Raw genomic sequence first — 19,667 nt, forward strand, 5'->3', positions numbered from 1 at the left:
AAAGATGAACAATCTCAAATTTATAATCTAACTTTCTGCCTTAAGCAACTAGAAAGAAGAGCATACTAAATCTAAATCAAAGAAAGGGAAAGAAATATTAAAAATCAGAATGGAAATAAATGAAATAAAGAAGAGAAGAAAATAGAGAGAGTGAACAAAATCAAAAGTTGGTGCTTAGAAGATACCATGGTATACAGTAAGCAGCCAGTAAGAATTTGTTGAACTTGAGTGAAGGCATGAAAGCAAAGTGAAAGGTTTCAGGACTTTATGTAAACATATCATTTTTCTAAAGAATAAAATATGCTACCTATATAGTTTTGCAGGTGGTATAAATATTACAGCTAGAAAGTTTATATCAATTTTTGAAATCCAAGAAATAAAAATTTGCTGTTAGTTCTCACAGGATAGTCAGTTCCTCAAAGGAAAATGAGGGAGTGAAGCACAAGGGGAAGTCTTCTCAACCTGCCTCTCAACAAGCAAGTATCCAGGTTCAGAGCAGCTGAACTTTTTGCCTGTCTTTCTCCAAGACAGGGTTTTTGTTTTTGTTTTTTTCCAAATTCCTTTGGTTACCTCCTCCAGCGAGAATTACATTCAATTTTTTTTTAAATTTAGTTATATTTTGACACAATGACTTTATTTTTATTTATTTATTTTTATGTAGTGCTGAGGATCGAACCCAGTGCCTCACAGGTGCTAGGCGAGCTCTCTACCAGTGAACCACCACCTCAGCCAGAGAATTACATTTAATATTTCAGTCTAATATTTTGTCTTGTTTTTGCAGTGATGGGATTGGAAACCAGCCCCAAGAAGCACATTGAAAATAGCGGCCTACTACACAAAGACGTTTTAAATAGTGACCCAGTATACCAGTACATACAGACACACAGAGGCACATGCGTGTGTGCACACATGCACACATACACCCACTCCTGCAGACAATATTGTAACTTCCTCAGCAGAACTTTTCTGTTCTCTTTTATTCAATGTTTTACATATTAATCACAACCCACCAAATTAATTTTTGACCCTTTAACAGATCATAACTATAGCTCATATAACATGTTTCTAAGAGATGCCTGTGACTAATGCCATCATCTGTCACATCCTTGTTTGCCTCAATGGCTTCCCATGGTCTAAGCCCTTCCATCAGCAAGAAGCAGACTTATCACTCTGTTCGTCTCCAATTAGAGTGACCCAATTTCCATCCCTTCCAAATCGATCTCTGTGCCCTCTGGGTTGCCATTTTTGCAAAGATGAAGCTACCCTACATTTTTAGCATTTCATTTAAACTTTTTCTTCAGGTCCTGTTCTCACTTGAAGCTGGACTGTGCCCTGATTCAATGCTATCTTCTGTATCCTTCAATGAGACTTCACATTTTATATTTTGCATACCTCAACAATCTCTCTACAGTCCTCAAGGAAGGCAGACTATACCTCCTTCTCCTCTTCTCCATCATCATTTACTGACTTCCTCTCCACTTCTATTTCTGGCATAATTCTTAATGACTTCAACAGCCACATGAATGAACCATCCAACAGCCTTGCCTCTTAGTTCCTTGTCTTCATCTCCTCCAACGACCTTTACTTATTCAACTGCAGCCACTTATTCCTGTGGGCTGTAGCTGGAGAGATACCTTAGACCCAGGCTCACAAACTCAAATGCCAGTAGTGCAAAGAACTTACTGCTAATGAGCAAAACATTAGGTGTTAGTAGAGAGGAAGCTGTGACCTCCGTGCTTGGTCCTGCAGGTCCTTTTTAGAAAGGAGTGACCACTACTCAATACCAGTCAAGTTTCATCATGTGGAAAAGTTAGGTAGTATTTCTAAATCTTCAAATTCATGTAAACACATATTTTCATGGTCTTTCTCCCAAATATTAAATATTGGCAATAATATGGGCTTTCAGTTTAAAGATACAGTAATAAAAACATTTCCCCTCTTAAAAAATCAGCTCAAAAGACCAAGGAAGGGAAAAATAAAATTCCATCATCATTGAAATATGAAGAAATCTGAAACTCCATTTCAGAAGTTGGAAAACAGTGGTAATATAGTAAATGACTTAACAGAAGAAGGGTGACCAACCTAAGTGGCTCTCTAGGGTAGGGCTAGGGAGAAGCAAGTTCATTGGCATTGTGGAACCACAGAAATGCAAAGGAATGAACTGTAAAATATAAACACCAGGTCCCATGAAAGACAGATGTACATGGAGGGACATAAAAACACTGAAACTGTGGAACTAACCTAGATGCCCCATAACAGATGAAGAAAATGTGGTACATGTACACAATGGAATATTACTCAGCCTTAAAGAAAAATGAAATCATGACATTTGCAGGTAAATGAATGTAACTAGAGAATATCGTGCTAAGTGAAATAAGTCAGTCCCAAAAAACTAAAGGCTGAATGTTTTCTCTATAAGCAGATGCTGATCCATAGTGGGGGAGGTTAGGGAAGAATGAAGGAATTTTGGATTGTGCAGAGGGGAATGAGGGGAGGGGTGGGGCTGTGGGGATGGGAATGACAGTAGAATGAGACAGACATTATTACCCTATGTACGGATATGACTGCACCATGTGCAGCCAGAGGAATGAGAAGTTGTGCTCCATTTGTGTGCAATGTGTTAAAATGCATTCTACTGTCATGTATAACTAATTAGGACAAATTTAAAAAAAAATAGAAGGGAGACCAGAAAAAGAGAAGACGAGAATGAGGGGAATGGAAAGGGGAGGTACTAGGGAAGGAGACTGATCAAATTATATTGTTTTATTGTGTGCATGTATGAATATATTATAACAAATTCCAAAATAAATAAATAAATAAGGTTACTTTGAAAGCTGGAATAGGAACCCTTTAGTCTCCTAGGCATCTCTCTCCAGCAAAAATGAGAGTATGTTATCAAGAGAAAAGGCAGGGACTGGCATCAGTTTAACAGAGTAGGCTACCAGACTGAAATAGAGAGTTATAGGAAAGTCTGTACATTGAGCAATGAGATACTGAGCTCCCTTCTCCAGAATGCTGGCAATCTCAGACAAGAGATTTATATATTCCTTCCTGCAGATCATCAACATTTGGGGTTAAGTCCACATATTTCTTCATTGTGACTATTTAAACACTGTTTAGTACTGAACCTAGTATTATACCATGATTAGATTTTCCTTCCTAATGCAGTGTTTTATTTTTTTCCTGAAGTTAGTAATTGCCATGTTTTCTAGAATCCACAGCTAAGTCTTCTAACATTAGTGACACTCATGTGAAATTCAATACAATTTTCCATAAACTTAGAACATAGTCTATCAGTTTCATTTCTTCTGGACGCCTCCCTTCTAAAGCCCTACATCCTATTGTGCAAATCTATACAGATTAGCCCTCTAGGTTTATGCCCTGCTGTTGTCCTGGGAATGCTCTTTAATCTCATTTCTATATTGAGTCCCCAGGATTCTGGATTTAATATCTTCTTTCTTGATTTACTTCTTTGTTTTGATGGATGACCTCTTCTAGTAATTTCCTGATGAAAAGTACATGAGATAGGTATTTTGAGACACCACATATCTGAAAAGTAATGCCATTATCGTCATCTTAATCCATTCTTTGACTGGATATAGAATTCCAGACCGTAAATAATTTCACTTAACGTTTTGGCTCATTGCTGCAATGTTTTCTAGGTTCCAGTGTTGCTGATGAGAAATACACTGTGTTCTGTATTTTGAGTACATCGTTGTCTTGTTTGATTTTTCCAGTCTTTGGAAAATTCTGGATCTTCTATTAATCCCTCTCCTTTAACATTTCATAACAATATTTTATGGAGTGGGACTTTGGTCAGTTACTGTAAACCCACTCATTGAGAAAAAAAGGTGTAACTCTTGAGTTTTAGAGAATTTTCTTGTATTAGTTTTTTGATATTTCCTTCTGTGTTCCTGTGTCTCTTGACTCTTTCCAAAACTGACTCTTTATAGTTGGATATCAAGTTTCCTGGTATAATCTTATGTTTTTCTTTTTTTTTTAAAGAGAGAGAGAATTTTAATATTTATTTATTTTTTAGTTTTCAGCGCACACAACATCTTTGTTTGTATGTGGTGCTGAGGATAGAACCTGGGCCGCACGCATGACAGGCGAGCACGCTACTGCTTGAGCCACATCCCCAGCCCATGTTTTTCTATTTAAACAATTTTTTTGATGTTGCTAGGGATTGAACACAGGGAAACTCATGTATGCTAAGCATGCAATCTACCACTGAGTTATAATTCCAGCCCCCTAATCCTCTAATTTTCTTATCTTTTACCTACTGGTTGTTATTGTTTTTACTTACTTTTTTTTGTTCGCTTCATTTTCTGGGAAATTTTTTTCTGAATTAGATAAAATTATCTTCAAAACAGACCAATCATGATATAAAAATACTTATATCTTTATCTATCAGAGTGGGTGCATGTGATCTGGAGCCTCATGAGTCTAAAACTTGCAGGGTCAGTTGGCAGGCTGGAGACCCAGGAAGAGTGGCAGTTTGAGTCCAAATGCAGTCTGCTGGCAGAATTCCTTCTTAGTCAAGGGAAGTCAGTCTTTGTTGTATTAATGTCTTCAACTGATTTCACAAGGCTCACCTATTTTATGCATGGTAATGTGCATGACTCAAAGTCCACCAACTGAATATTAAGATAACCCCCAAAAATTCTCACACAAATATCCAGAATAACATTTGACCAAATATCTCAGTCACAGTCAAATGACTGTGACTCATCTAAGTTGACATATAAAGTTAACCACCACAAGTCCACTGCTTATCAATTTAGTGCCCATATATATCTTCTTAGACCATATTTAATCTCTAAATAATGAATACGTCTTACTTCTATCTACCATGATACAACTATCTGTGTACAAGGAAAAATGCACTAATTTGGGGCTGCAATTGTGGCTCGGTGGTAGAGCAGTGGCTTAGCATGAGTGAGGCACTAGGTTCGATCCTCAGCACCACATAAAAATAAATAAAATGGAAGTATTGTGTCCATCTACAACCAATTTTTTTTTAAAATGCACTCTTTCCCCCAAAGAAGATGCATCCTTGTATGATGGTTACTCTTCTCCTTGACAGTCTCTAACTTAAATATAAAACCAACAATTCTTTTTTTTTCTTTTTTTTATTAGTTGTTCAAGACAATACAATGATCTTGACATATCATACATTTGATTCAAATAGGGGTATGAATTCTCATTTTTCCACGTGTACGGATTGCAGGATCACATTGGTTATACATCCATGTGTATATATGCAGCAATTCTTAAATACCACGACAGAAAAAAAATCAGTACTTTTTTTTTTTTTGGTACCAGGGATTGAGCTCAGGGGCACTCAACCACTGAGCCACATCCCCAGCCCTATTTTGTATTTTATTTAGTGACAGGGTCTCACTGAGTTGCTTAGCACCTCACCATTGCTGAGGCTGGCTTTGAACTCGTGATCCTCCTGTCTCAGCCTCCCAAGCCTCTGGGATTACAGGTGTGCACCACCATGCCCAGCAGTACATCTTAAGTTACATGATGGGTGTTACATGATATCACACAGACATACACCAATATTCATAACCTAAAAAAGAAAAAATACTGTTGTCCATTATAGTCCTGATGTCTATAATGGGTCATGTGGTCATAGCTGGTATTTATAACTACATTCTTCTACCACTCCTTTCATAATTCTTTAATCCTCAGCAAGCACCTCATCTGGTTGTGATTCTTTTTCTGGTGGGGTGACCCACACCCTATTCCTAAAGGGTTTCTGCCATTAGCAGTCCTGCATGAATTGGATTAATGTAGTTTTCCATTGACTTTAATCATAAAATATAGTAATTCTGTGAGATGCTTAATGGAACCTCTGAATTCCAGACATACTCTTCCTTACCTCCTTCATGGATTAGGAGTCCAATTTCCCCCTTGGTAGCCAGGATCAATTACCCCCAAATGGCACAATAATTCCTTTTTTCACTGTTAATTTAGAGACATGAGGAATCCAAAGTGGCCAGGCAGCAGTTGGTCTTAGTTTCCAGTTCAATGAAATTGTTGTTGTATCTCCTAGTTAAAGGATTTCTCCCCCTGGAACTGAAACCTCTAGGCCAACATGTGTAAGTTCACGGGGACAGGAAACAAAACAAAACAAATTTTTGGTTTTTTGCTTGTGAGGCAAAATGGGCTCTAGTGAATGGTGCCACTCCCATTCCTATTCCTTGATTCCCGGGTCTGTGAATCCTGGATACAGGAGAAACAGCACTGTGTGTTAGACGCTATACAGAGCATTTGTGGCCTTATGGGAAACCGTGCCCAGGAATGTCCACCAAGCTGGTGCTCTAATCTTCAGAAGGCCATTCCACCATTCTACGAAGTCAACTGTTTCAGAATAGTGGATGCAATGGTCTGAATGTTCACGTCCCTCCAAATTTATATGTTGATAACCCCCACGGTGGGTGATGGCATTAGGAACTGATGGGTCAAAAGTCCATGATTAGGTCAGAACCCTGTTGAACCAGATTAGTACCCTTATAAAATAGATGCTTGGGGGTTGTTTGCCTCTTCCATCATAAGAAGATGTAGCAAGAAGACAACTTCCATGAGCTGCAAATCTGTTTTCATCAGGCACCAAATCTGCCAGTGCCTTGATCTTGGACTTTACAGCTTTCAGAACTGTGAGAAATAAGTTTCTGCTATTTATTTTATTTTTTTAGAATATTTTTTAGTTGTTGATTTACCTTTATTTTTTATTTATTTTATATGCGGTGCTGAGGATTGAACTCAGTGCCTCACACATGCCAAGCAAGTGCTCTGCCACTGAGCCCCAACCCCAGCCCCAAGTTTCTGCTGTTTATAAGCTGCCAATTAATGGTATTTTGCTATGGTAGCCCAGATGGCCTAAATAAGACAGTAGGAAATATGATAAGATCTGTGGACGCCCTACTATACTTCATTTGCTGCGCAGTGACTTCCTTGGTCAGAAGTAACTGCATGTGGAGTACCATGAGAGTGGAAAAGGCATTCTGTAAGTCCACAGATAGTAGACTTGGCAGAAGCGTTGTGTACTTAACCAGACTGTCAATTTCACAAACACAGCCCCTTCAATGATGAAAATAGTCCAATATAATCAACCTGCCACCTGGTTCCTGACTGGTTGATCATCCCTGAAGTGCGGGGGGTGGGGGGGGGTGGGGCTCCAAGTTAGTCTCTGCTTCTGGAAGATTTGGCACTCAGCAGCAGGCAGAGCCATGTCAGCTTTGGCGAACAGAATCTATGTTGCTGAGCCTCTGCACAACCTCCATCCCTGCCCCCACGGCCACTTTGCTCTTGAGCCCTTTGTGCAATGACAGGATCGACTGAGGAAGTAGACAGATCTCCATAGGACAGGATATTTTATCGGCTTGATTATTAAAATCCTCTTCTGCTGAGGTCACTTTTCGGTGAGCATGTTCACATGGGACACAAACATCTTCATGCTTTTCTTCCATTCAGAGAACTCTATCCGTATACCTCCTCCTAGACTTCCTTGTCACCAGTTGTCCAACTGTGTTCCTTCCAAGTCCCATCCAACAAAACTATTGGTCACAGCCCCATTTTGTCTGAATGATCTCCCCATTGATGAAATCAGGGCATTGAAAGTCCTCAAATATTACAGCATTAGAGTCCATCTCTCCTTGCAGATCTAATATTTGCCTATACAATTGAGTGTTCCAGCATAGGGCACATATATATTTACAATCACTATTTCCTTTGGTTGAATTGATCCTTTTATTGTTAAATAGTGACCTTATTTTATTCTTTTTACAGATTTTGTTTTAAAATCTATTTATCTGATATAAGTATAGCTACTCAAACTTGTGATCCTCCTGCCTCAACCTCCTGAGTAGCTGGGATTACAGGCATGTGCCACTGTTCCCACTTTATTATATTACTCTTCAGATGCACATGTGTTACCTCTTTCTGCAAACAGCGACCTCTTGAAAAATAGGATCATTGTGTGATTTCCACAATGTCTTTCCCAGTTCCTTGCACATAGTGGGTGCTTAATAAATGTTTGTCCTATGAGTTAACTTATCTTTGATTTATTATGTAATGTACATTCACAATTTTAGGATGTGTCAGTTAGGAATTATGTTGGACTAGTAATTGAGAACCTATTATAGTGGCTTAAAAAAATTAAAGCTCCCTCCACATATATTCACCAGAAAATATATAAAATATGTGTGTGTGTGTGTGTGTGTGTGTGTATTCTGGTTAGTAAGGTGACTCCGTAAAGTCATGAAGGACTCTCAGGCACTTCTTTCTCTCTGTTTGGTATTCATTCTTTAGCAGTTGCTTCTATCTTCAAGTCACAAAATGGCTGTCAGAGCTCCAGCCAGTATGTCTGCAATTTAGGAGAATAGAAAGGGAAGAACAAGATGCAGATAGACTCTCAAACAAGGCCGTCCCCCTTTAAAAAGAGTTGCAGGGGGAAAAAAATCAAAGATTTCATTTAAATTTAATTGACTAAACCCTTAACTGCAGGGGAGGTTGAGAAATATGACTTTTAGATTAGTACTCTTTCTGCCTGAACAAATATGAGTTATATTTCTAAAGACGATAGAGAATATATCAAGTAACCAGACTACAATCTTTAACAAAAAGATTTCTAACTATTCATTAGTATTATCCTTTTCTAAGCATTATTTCTTTCAGATTTTTTTATTTCTCTTTCAAGTCCATAGGTATATTGTCCAAATTTATCCTGACTCCAGCCTTCATATCCAGAGATTTTAGTGCAATATGATCTGCTCCATACTCCTCTACCCCCTCCCCACACCAAATGAGCTTTGTTTGTTTTCTCTAAGTGGTATGACACCATCTGGTGTTTTCTGCATTTGACCCAGAGCTATGTCTAGCATCATCAGACTAATCAAGAGGTGGGAAAGGACAGGGTCAGGCATGGGTTAGTGGCACAAATCACTTGGTAAATAAAAAAAAAACCAGTTATAACATTTGCTCCCTGCACAATAAAATGTGTATTGAAGGATTCCAGTAAAATCCTGTTTTATTAATCACCAGCAATTGGAAGTTCAGAGTTTACATCTGTCAGATTGATGCTGTGGATAATATGAAGTATAAAATTTCAAAAAGACATTGAGAGGAAGTTAAGACACATTTATTCTTTTTTTTTTAATTTTTTAATATTTATTTTTTAGTTTTCGGCGGACACAACATCTTTGTTGGTATGTGGTGCTGAGGATCGAACCCGGGCCGCACGCATGCCAGACGAGCGCGCTACCGCTTGAGCCACATCCCCAGCCCCAAGACACATTTATTCTTAGCCCACATTTTCACATATGTTAAATTCCTCCCAGAAAGTATTTGGATGACTGAGGTACAAGTGATTGAAGATAATAAACTATCTATGTCGTCATCCTTCCCATTCAATCAATAATTGTGGAACATATACCATTTGCCAGACATTGTGCTAGCTGCCAAAGATATAAATGGGAATTTTTAAAACTGTAGACTTTTTAAAGATATACTGAAAGACTAAAATAAATAACAGGAAAATGAGATAAGTAATCTGAAGTCAGCTTCCATAGACCAATAATCCCAGAAAGCTTAGCAAGAAAATTAATGGCAGAAACTAAGCTTGGATATTTCATAATTCTCTTTTAGCCACACAGAATTAAATCTGTAATTCTGAGAAGACTCTGGCATAGATTGTTCATATAGGATTTTGATGTGTACAAATCAGACAGTCTTAATGAACAACAGTGAAGAAATACAACAAGTCTCTTATGTGTCATAACATTGAAATAAAATGAGGATAGTTGATCACTCTGGATAAGGTGAACAAAGAGGATGCAGGTAAATCCCAGTGACTCAAAATTCTATTAGGATATTTTAAACTTTAGTGAAGGAATTTACACAAGAACTATAGAAGATTAAATTTAAAGCTAAGACCTGGAAAGTATTCACTAATTTAAGGGTAGGTCATTTTTCAGGGGGGAGGGAGGGATCACTGGATTTTCAGTTAATTGAAATTATCCAAACTGATATAATTGTAAGTCATAAACTTGGCAATTGCTGATGCCATGATAGACAAAGTGTGCTCATAAGATGGTGCCCCACCCAGAACTGCTGGGTCCTTGTGCCCTGGGGATCTCCAAGTTATTTCATTTAGAGAGTGTATCAGTGTCCCGTGCTTTTGACCTTGTAATGTCAGTCAGTGTGATGTGCTTGTTTTGTTCCCCTTAGTTGGATGAATAATTTATAATCTCTGAAAAGTATAAAAACTCAGTGTACGCTTATGTAACTTGTGTTTAAATATAACGGTTATCATGTGCATACTCTTAATTTTTTAAATGATTTTTTAAAAGGCTTAGAAGGATTTTATCTACAATTTATTTTAGAAGATTGATTTAGTGGATTGATAAGAGTGGTTTAAATGCTTAGGAAGATTTGTTTCTTATATTTGTAATCCTCCCTTGATGTATTTGAAATGTTTAAGAGGGGCAAGTGCATTAAAATAGGAATTTGATTTGCTAACTATATAAATGACGTTTAACATTACATGCATGAGTTCACTGAAAAAGAATATGTGAAAAGGATTATTCTGATTTTGATTAAAATAATAAAATTAAAAGTAAAATAAGTGCTATTAGTTAAGCTTAAATGTTGAAGGGAAGCAAGCTTTTTACATTTGTAACTATAATAATATAATATGGGGTAAAATAAGTAAATAGAAGGATTCCTTTCTGTGTACAAAACCCCATTTAGGATAGTCAAAGCCCCAAGGAAAGTACCACGCCCCAAGTCTATCAACCACAAAAGCAGGTGCTACAGTCCCTAAGGTGCTAGAAGAAGAAAGAGTTGTGTTTTAAAATTGTATATCAACAAATGATAGCTGTATATATTTACAGGGAACAAAGTGATGTCACTATTTTCTTAGTACAATATGGAATGGCCAAATCAAGCCAACCAACCATCCATCACCTCAAAGATTTGGCAGATTTCATGATGAGAGCAGTTGAGTTCCACTCTCTCATGACATTGAAATGTACAGTACTCAACAATTAGCTATATTCACCATGCTGTGCAACAATCTCAACAAACGAATACCCCAAAGCCAACTCATTCCTCATATCTAACTATTCCTCCCACCTCCTAGCTTCTACCCTCTTCTTCTATGAGTTCAATTTAGAGTCCACATATAAATGAGAATATGTGATATTTATTTTTCTGCATGGGGCTGATTTTTACTTAATACAGTGTTCCCCAATTCTACTGTAAAACAACTAAAAGAAAGCATGGAGGAAAATTCATACAACATTGGTCTGGGCAAAGAGTTTTTAGATTTAACTCCGAAAGCACAGGCAACAAAAACAAAAAAAAAGAGAAATGGAATTACATCAAATTAGAAAGCTTTTGCACAAAAAGGAAACAATTTGAAGTGTGAAGAGACAACCTAGAGACTAGATAAAAATATTTGCAAACCATACATCTGACAAGGGCTAATATCTAAATATACAAGGAACTCAAAGAAGACAAGGGCTGGGGCTGGGGCTCAGCGGTAGTGCACTTGCCTGGCATGTGTGAGGCACTGGATTCAATTCTCAGCATCACATATAAATAAATAAAGTAAATAAAGGTCAACAACTAAAAAAGAAAAAAAATTAAAAAAAGAAAACAAATAATGTGTTTAAGAAAGAACAAGGGACTTGAATAGGCATTTCCCAAAAGATGACATATAAATGAAAAAATGCTCAACTCCTCTAATCACCAGAGAGGTGAAAATTAAAATCACAATGGCTAGAATAGCTACTATAAAAAAAGACATATACTTAAATTTAAAAAATCAGATATTCTATTTATTTATTTATTCTATAAATAAACAATTATATTTGTTTGGGACTAGAGGAGCATTGCAATAGGAATACACATGCCATAGTAAATTAGGGGTATATTCAAAGAGGTTCAGTAAGAGGGAAGTCATATTTAAATTATGAGGAAGACTACATCAGATATTTGGAAATTATAACTTTTGACCACAGTGATTAATAACAAGAATGGCATTAGTCTGAGGTTGAGCACAGAGTTTCTGGGCAAATTTCCTTGTAGAAGTACTTTTATATAATGTTGTGGGGTCTCTGTGCAAGCTTGTGGTTCTGAAGAGTCTTTTGTGACAGTCACCCTCAGGTAATCATAGGAATGCTTCCTTCATAACCTTCCAGCTTTATTTACTTTTTTTTTGGGTTAGGGTTGAGCTAGGTAATTTCATTCAATTCCAACATTACTTCCACAAAGATTAAAAAATAACAAATGTCAGTGAGAATATAGAGAAAGTGGAGCTCTCATATCTTATTGGGAATATAAATTAGTACAGTTATGATGGAAAACTATATGAAGTGTCCTCAAAAACCTAAAAATAGAGAACCATTCTTTGATCTAGTAATTTCACCTCTGGGTGTTTACCCCAAAGATTCAAAATCAGCATGTTGAAAACATTTCTGCCTACCCATGTCCCTTCCATGTCCCTTACCCACTGTTCACAATAGCCAGGTTGTAGAATCAACTTGTCTCAACAGATGAACAGACAAAGAAAATGTGGTCTCTATACACAATGGAATCCTTTTCAGCCTTTTAAAAAGGAAGAAATTCTGCCATTTGCTTCAAGATCTGATCTAGCATGGTCAGCGGACTTGCATCCTTCCTGCCTCCCCGTTTATACAGAGCACTCAAAGCTGGTGTAAGAATCACATCGGAGCCCCCTGGAGAAAGACAGTCTGCCTGGAGAGGCAATTTGTGTTTGGGGGCAAGAGTCTGAACAATAAGCCAAGCAGGGTTCAGGATAACTCCCAAAACACTCACATCAGACACCAAGAGGAACAAAAGACAGTGAGGCCGCTAAAGCACTCCATCCCCAGAACAGAATCCTGCTAATTTTGCCCCGCTGCCTCGCCTGCCTGCCTTCACCACACCTATTATAAGCAAACCTGCTGGGTAAGAACAACCCTGCCCACTGGGACAGAGGCTATACTCAGGACCCCCATGGACAGGAATGCCTGTGGAGAAACTGCAACTCCTGACCATTCATACAGATGACCTGGCTCAAGAATCACTGGGCCCTGGATGAAAACCAGCTGCATGAAAAAGACCAAGGTGATGAAGTAACTCAGTCAAACACAAAGGGGCTGACCTGTGATTCCATTTGAGCAAGAGATCTAGGATACTCATGCTCATAGAGGTAGTATAACAGTGGCAACTCCTGAGAAAGTAGGCGAGAGGGGGATGGGAAATAATGTTTCATGGGAACAGAGTTTCAGTTTGGGAAGATTCTGGAGGTGGGCAGTGGTGATGGTTGCAAAACATTGTGAATATGCTTAACATCACTGGACTGTACACTTAAAAGACGATTAAGCCGGACACAGACACGATGGTGCATGCCTGTAATCCCAGCAGCTCGGGAAGCGAAGGCAGGAGGATCACAAGTTCAAAGCCAGCCTCAGTGAACGTGAGGCCCTAAACAACTCAGTGAGACCCTGTCTCTAAATAAAATACAAAATAGGCTGGGGATGTAGCTCAGTGGTCAAGTGCCCCTGAGTTTAATCCCTGGAAGAAGGAGAAGGAGAAGGAGAAGGAGAAGGAGAAGGAAGGAAAAAAGACTAAAATGGCAAATTCAAGTATATTTTACCACAATTTTACAAATTATTTTTAAAAAAGACCAGGGGAATAAACCAAACAGCTGATCTTAGGAGGAAAAAAAGAAAAGAAAAAGCCCAGGGGAGAGATGCTTATTTTGAAATTCTAATTAGTAATCTTAGAAAAATTAGGATACTGCATCCACAAAAATAAGATTGGTTGCTATGAAAAAGAACCAAACAGAGAGCAAGAAAACTTTCCTACCAACTAAAATATGACTGTCAAATAAAAAGTTCAGTGGATAGAAGAAATGGTCAGGGCTAAGATGAATCTGGAAAAGAAGTTTGTTGAGATGCAGGACAAAGAAAACATGAGAGACATTAAAAGACAGGTGGTTAGATCCAGGTCATTAAAAGTCTACCAAATAAGGGCTAAAAGTTACTAAATAGCAAAACAGATTACCTTTAAGAGAATAAGAATCAGAAGACATTAGGTTTCATATTAACAGAGTGGTTAGTAGAAAACAATGAAGCAATATCTCAGAATTCTCAGGAAAGACAGCAAACCAAGTATGGGGTAAACAAAGTCATTTCAGATATGCAGAGACTTGGAAAGTTGAACATCACCAAGTCCACATAAGATATGACTCAAAATGACCTGCTAACCAGGGGAAAAGAGAATTTAAGAAAGAGGAACACATATGCCTCTAATTCCAGCAGCTTGGGAGGCTGAAGCAGGAGGATCACAAGTTTGAGGTCATCCTCAGCAAATTAGTGAGGTCCTAAGCAACTTTGTGAGGCACTGTCTCTAAAGAAAAAAATAAAAAGGGCTGGGGTTGTAGCTGAGAGGTAAAGTGCTACTGCGTTCAACTCAGTACCAAAATAAAAAAATTAAAAATAAAGGAAAAACGAGGACCAGATGAAGACAGAAAGAGTGGCAACTGAATATGCCTTGGATGAAGCCCAGAAAACTAAAAAGAAATCAAAGGAGAATCCATTGAGCTTTGATATTTGGTGCACTTTCCTTTGGTTGGTAGAACGTTGGAGATTTAGAATTCCATCTCCTTTTCTGTAGGTATAATTACACCATTTATTTCTACAATAATTAACAATTAGTATAGTTTGGGTAAGTGTCCCCCAAAGCCCCATGTGTTGAAGGCTTGTTCCCTAGCCTGTGGTGCTAAGAGGGTGGCAGAACCTTTAGGAGGTGGGGCCTACTGGGAGAAAGTTAGGGCATTGGGGGCCTGTCCTTGAAAGGGATTTTTGGACCTGATCCCTTCCTGTTTCTTTTTCTCTGCTCCTGGATGCCATCAGTGAACAGGCCTCCTCTACCATCTATGCTCCACTGATATGCTGTCTTGCCAAAGGCCCAAAGCCAATGGGGCCAAGAGACCATGGGCTGGAACTCCCAAAACCATGAACCAAAATAAACTTTCCCTTCTTATAAATTTCTTACCTCACATATTTTGTCACAGTAACTGAAAACTAATTAACAGAATAATCATACTGTACATACTATTTTATTAAGTTTAATTTTTTACAACAAATTGATAGATTTAATTAGGGCAACAAAGCAGAATAAATAGATCACACACAGTGACAACTTAAGGACATTAAATAACAATAAAATTGATTGGTAGCATTCAAGAGGGCAGGTGGGAGATAAGTACTAAGTACTCCAATATATTTATTTTTAATAGACATAGTTCAAAGTTGATAAATCAAAGTACAGAAAGGTATAGAATATGAAACAGTGATTTCCTCATTTTAACACATTAATGGGTTATGAAATTAATATAGTGGTCCTAGCCAGCATTATAAAAAGATGAAATAAAATATAATTGGAAATATTAGGATGCGTCACACATTTTACAGATCAGTGTTATTTCTTGACACTCTTGTTTCAGTGAGGGTGTGTGTCCTGGGTGCAGTGTACTTCTTCCTCTGAGAAGAGAAAACGAATTTCCTTCCCCTCGAGTCTTGGTTGGATTTAGTGACTTGCCTCTGTGAAAGAAAATGAAGTCCTTAAGACCAAGATCTTCTAAAATGAAGCTGGGAGATTTCAAGAGGATTGTATTCACACCTGCCAAGGGTTAAACCACAGAATGTCCCAGTAGTCTTGGATAAACAACTGAAGTCAGTATCCTGCCAGCCTTCAACATCTCTCAGCTGGGTGTGCCCTAATTAACGAACCAATCAAAAAGGATTTGCAGTTTAGGAGTTCTGCCAGGCAATGAACTGTCTCCAAAAAAAAAACAAAACAAAACAAAAAAAAATCTACTGTAGAAATCCCTTGTTAAAAAAAAAGAAAAGAACAAACAAACAAAAAAACAGAACTAATACAGTTAAAATGACTATATTGCCAAAAGCTATTCACAGATTCAATGCAATCCTCAGCAAAATATCAGTGACATTCTTTACAGAACTAGAAAAAACAGTTCTCAAATTCATATGAAACAATAGCCAAAATAATTCTGAGCAAAAAAGAGCAATGCTGGAGGCATCATAACATTTTTTAAAAAATTATACTATAGAAATGTAGTAACAAAATCAGCATGGTACTGACATAAAAACATACACACAGACCAATGGAATAGAATCGAAGACATCAAGAAAAACCCACTCAGATACAGTCTTCTGATTCTAGACAAAAGTGACAAAAACATACATTGGAGAAAAGACAGCCTTTTAAAAGAACAAATGGTGCTGGTAAAACTGGATATCCATTTGTAGAAGAATGAAACTATACTCCTCTCTCTCACCTGGACGAAAAGTGAGCTCAAGCCAGGCATGATGGCATATGCTTGTAATCCTAGAAACTCCGGAGGCTCCAGGCAGAAGGATCAAAAGTTTGAGGCCAACCTCAGCCACTTAGTGAGACTCTAAGCTACATAGGAAGGCCCTCTCTCAAAATCAATAAATTAATTAAAAGATCTGGGGATGTAGCACAGTGGTAGAGTGCCCCTGGGTTCAATCCCTAGGACCAAAATAAAACTCAAAATGGATCAAAGATTTAGGAATGAAGCCACTCCTTGAAGAAAATGTAGAGTGTATACTCCAAGGCAGATACAGGCAACAACTTTCTCAACAGAACCCCTAAAGCTCAGAAATGATACTAAGAGTTAATAAATGGGACAGCATCAAATTAAAAATCTTCTACACAGCAAAGGAAATGATTAAAAATGTGAAGAAAGAACTACCAAATGGGAGAAAATCTTTGCCAACTACTCTTCTAACAGAAGATTAATTTAAAATCTCAAACACTTAAAACAAAACAAACAAACAAACAAAACCACCACTAACAGTAAAAATCCCATAAAATAACCCACTCAATAAATAGGCAAATTAATTAAGCAGACATTTCTCAAAAGAGGAAATACAAATGGCAAACAAATATATGAAAAAAATGTTTAACATCAGGTAAATACAAATCAAAACTATGCTGAGATTTCATATTACTCTTTCATATATATTCCTCTTTATGACTGAATAAAACTCCATTGTGTGTGTGTATATATATTATATTATGTACATGTACAAGTATATCACAGTGAATCCCATTATTTTGTATGATTATAATGTGCATGTGTGCGAGCACACAGACACACACACAAAAATCTCTCCTTGCATTTACCATGCAGAACACAATTCAAGGCTTCCCAGATTCAGAGTACTGGATTTGTAATTCCTTGTTTCCCAAATAAATGCTATTTCCTTTGACTTCTGTATCGAGTTATTTTATTATTTTGGTTAATACTTCAACACTTCTAATAGAATAAAGAAAATGAATAGAATGAAGCAAAAGTGATGATGTACAACTTTGCAGACTATATCAAAAGAGGCGCTGTGCTTTACTTCTTGCTTCATTTCGTGCATCACTCTTAGGAAGCCAGCTGCCATATCTTGAAGGCACTCAAATGTCACAATGGAGAGGCCTAAGTGACAGTGATGATGATGGTAATGATAAAATTCATTTACATTTCTCCTGAGAACATCCTTCCACTAGATAGTCTTTATACTTCACTGTGGAAGAGCAAGGGTGATACACTTCTTGCTTATTTCTTTAACTCATGCACAGCACATAGCCACACTGTGTCCACTTTTTCACTGTATGTTACAGCTAGACAGAAATGAGCATGCAGCAAGGATATAAATTTGTGTTCTGTGTATCTTAGCAGCGGCCCCCCTGCACCTGTACCAGGTAGCCCTTAATTACTTATCTCCAAGGTATTTCATTTTTTCAGTTAATGTCATGATTCACAAGTATCAATTACATAGAGAATGTCCTACCAGAGAAGAAAAGGTTCAAACCTCAAACGCCGACCCCTACCCACCCAGGAGAAAGCTCAGACCTTTTACATTAGTACTTTGGTTCAATTGTATTGTGCAATATATGCTGGAATGCACACACAGCTGCTCCTCTGTGGTCTATAGTATTGATATTACATGATGTTCCTCTCCCAAGAGAAATGTTATGTCCAGTGACAGAGTCATTTGATAATGGATTTTCCTGTGTTAGTTTTGTTTTCTCTCTGAACATAATAATTGTCATTAACATTGAGGGGTTTTGTTTGTTTATTTTTTTCTTGCATTGTTGGGTGATAGAACTCTGGGCCTTGCATGTGCTAGGCAAATATTTATACTTCTGAGCTGCATCCCTAGCCCAATACTGGGCTTTTTTCTTGGAAAATCAGTGAACCTGTTTAAGAAGACCATTGTGATGATTTTTAGTTCTGCTTCTTCTCCTTTAGAGACAGAATTCATCGGGTTTGTGCTGGAAGGCATTTTTGGGTTTTGTAAAACTTTCATTGCTGCTCTTCCGCCGGCATTTTAAATCCAGCTCCATACAATGCTCCGCCGCCGCTGCTGCCGTGACCAGGACTGCGCGCCAGCACCCCACTGCGACAGCTCCGCCACTATGGAGGACATGAACGAGTACAGCAACATAGAAGAATTCGCAGAGGGATCCATGATCAACGCGAGCAAGAATCAGCAGGATGACGGTTGTAGACTGTACGATTAAAACAGATCCCGTCACTGGAAGATCAAGAGGATTTGTATTTGTGCTTTTTAAAGATGCTGCTAGTGTTGATAAGGTTTTGGAACTGAAAGAACACAAACTGGATGGCAAATTGATAGACCCCCAAAGCGCCAAAGCTTTGAAAGGGAAAGAACCCCCTAAAAAGGTTTTTGTGGGTGGATTGAGCCCAGATACTTCTGAAGAACAAATTGAAGAATATTTTGGAGCCTTTGGAGAGATTGAAAATATTGAACTTCCCATGGATACAAAAACAAATGAAAGAAGAGGATTTTGTTTTATCACATATACAGATGAAGAGCCAGTAAAGAAATTGTTAGAAAGCAGATATCATCAAATTGGTTCTGGGAAGTGTGAAATCAAAGTTGCACTGCCCAAAGAGGTATATAGGCAGCAACAGTAACAACAAAAAGGAGGAAGAGGTGCTGCAGCTGGTGGGCGAGGTGGTACCAGGGGTCGTGGCCGAGGTCAACAGAGCACTTATGGCAAGGCTTCTCGAGGGGGTGGCAATCACCAAAATAATTACCAGCCATACTAGAGGAGGACATTGGAGAAAACAGGAGATGCTAAAGAAACCCATCTTGCAGGACGACATTGAAGATTGATCTTCTGTTGATCTAAGATGATTATTTTGTAAAAGACTTTCTAGAGTTCAAGACACAACTACTGTGTCCAACTGTATATAGCCGCCAATTAGTTTTCTTTGTTTTTACTTTGTCCTTTGCTATCTGTGTTATGACTCAATGTGGATTTGTGTTTATACAAATTTTATTTGTATGATTTCATGTTAAACCTCAAATAAATGCTTCCTTATGTGAAAAAAAGAAAAGAACTTTCATTGCTTTATCAGACAGGAGCTCACTGTGTTCCACTTGAAAATTATATAAAAAAAATTGACAGATTATGCCAATATTTGTCAAATTTTTGTAACCAGGGATTATTGGAGGAATATATTATCAGTTCAAAAGGAAAAAAAAAAGCCTCAATTTTCAGAAATTAATCTTTGT

At 37.8% G+C, this 19,667-nt stretch overlaps 1 pseudogene; it reads left to right on the forward strand.

Annotated features, from left to right (window-relative positions):
- The first annotated feature begins 12,670 nt into the window (after positions 1–12,670).
- Positions 12,671–19,465, forward strand: LOC124089321 (heterogeneous nuclear ribonucleoprotein D-like; annotated as a pseudogene).
- Positions 19,466–19,667: the final 202 nt, after the last annotated feature.

The sequence above is a fragment of the Marmota monax genome, unplaced genomic scaffold (genome assembly GCF_021218885.2).
Source record: "Marmota monax isolate L192 unplaced genomic scaffold, Marmota_monax_Labrador192_F-V1.1 WCK01_AAM20220418_F8-fsc00005, whole genome shotgun sequence".
Lineage (NCBI taxonomy): Eukaryota > Metazoa > Chordata > Mammalia > Rodentia > Sciuridae > Marmota > Marmota monax.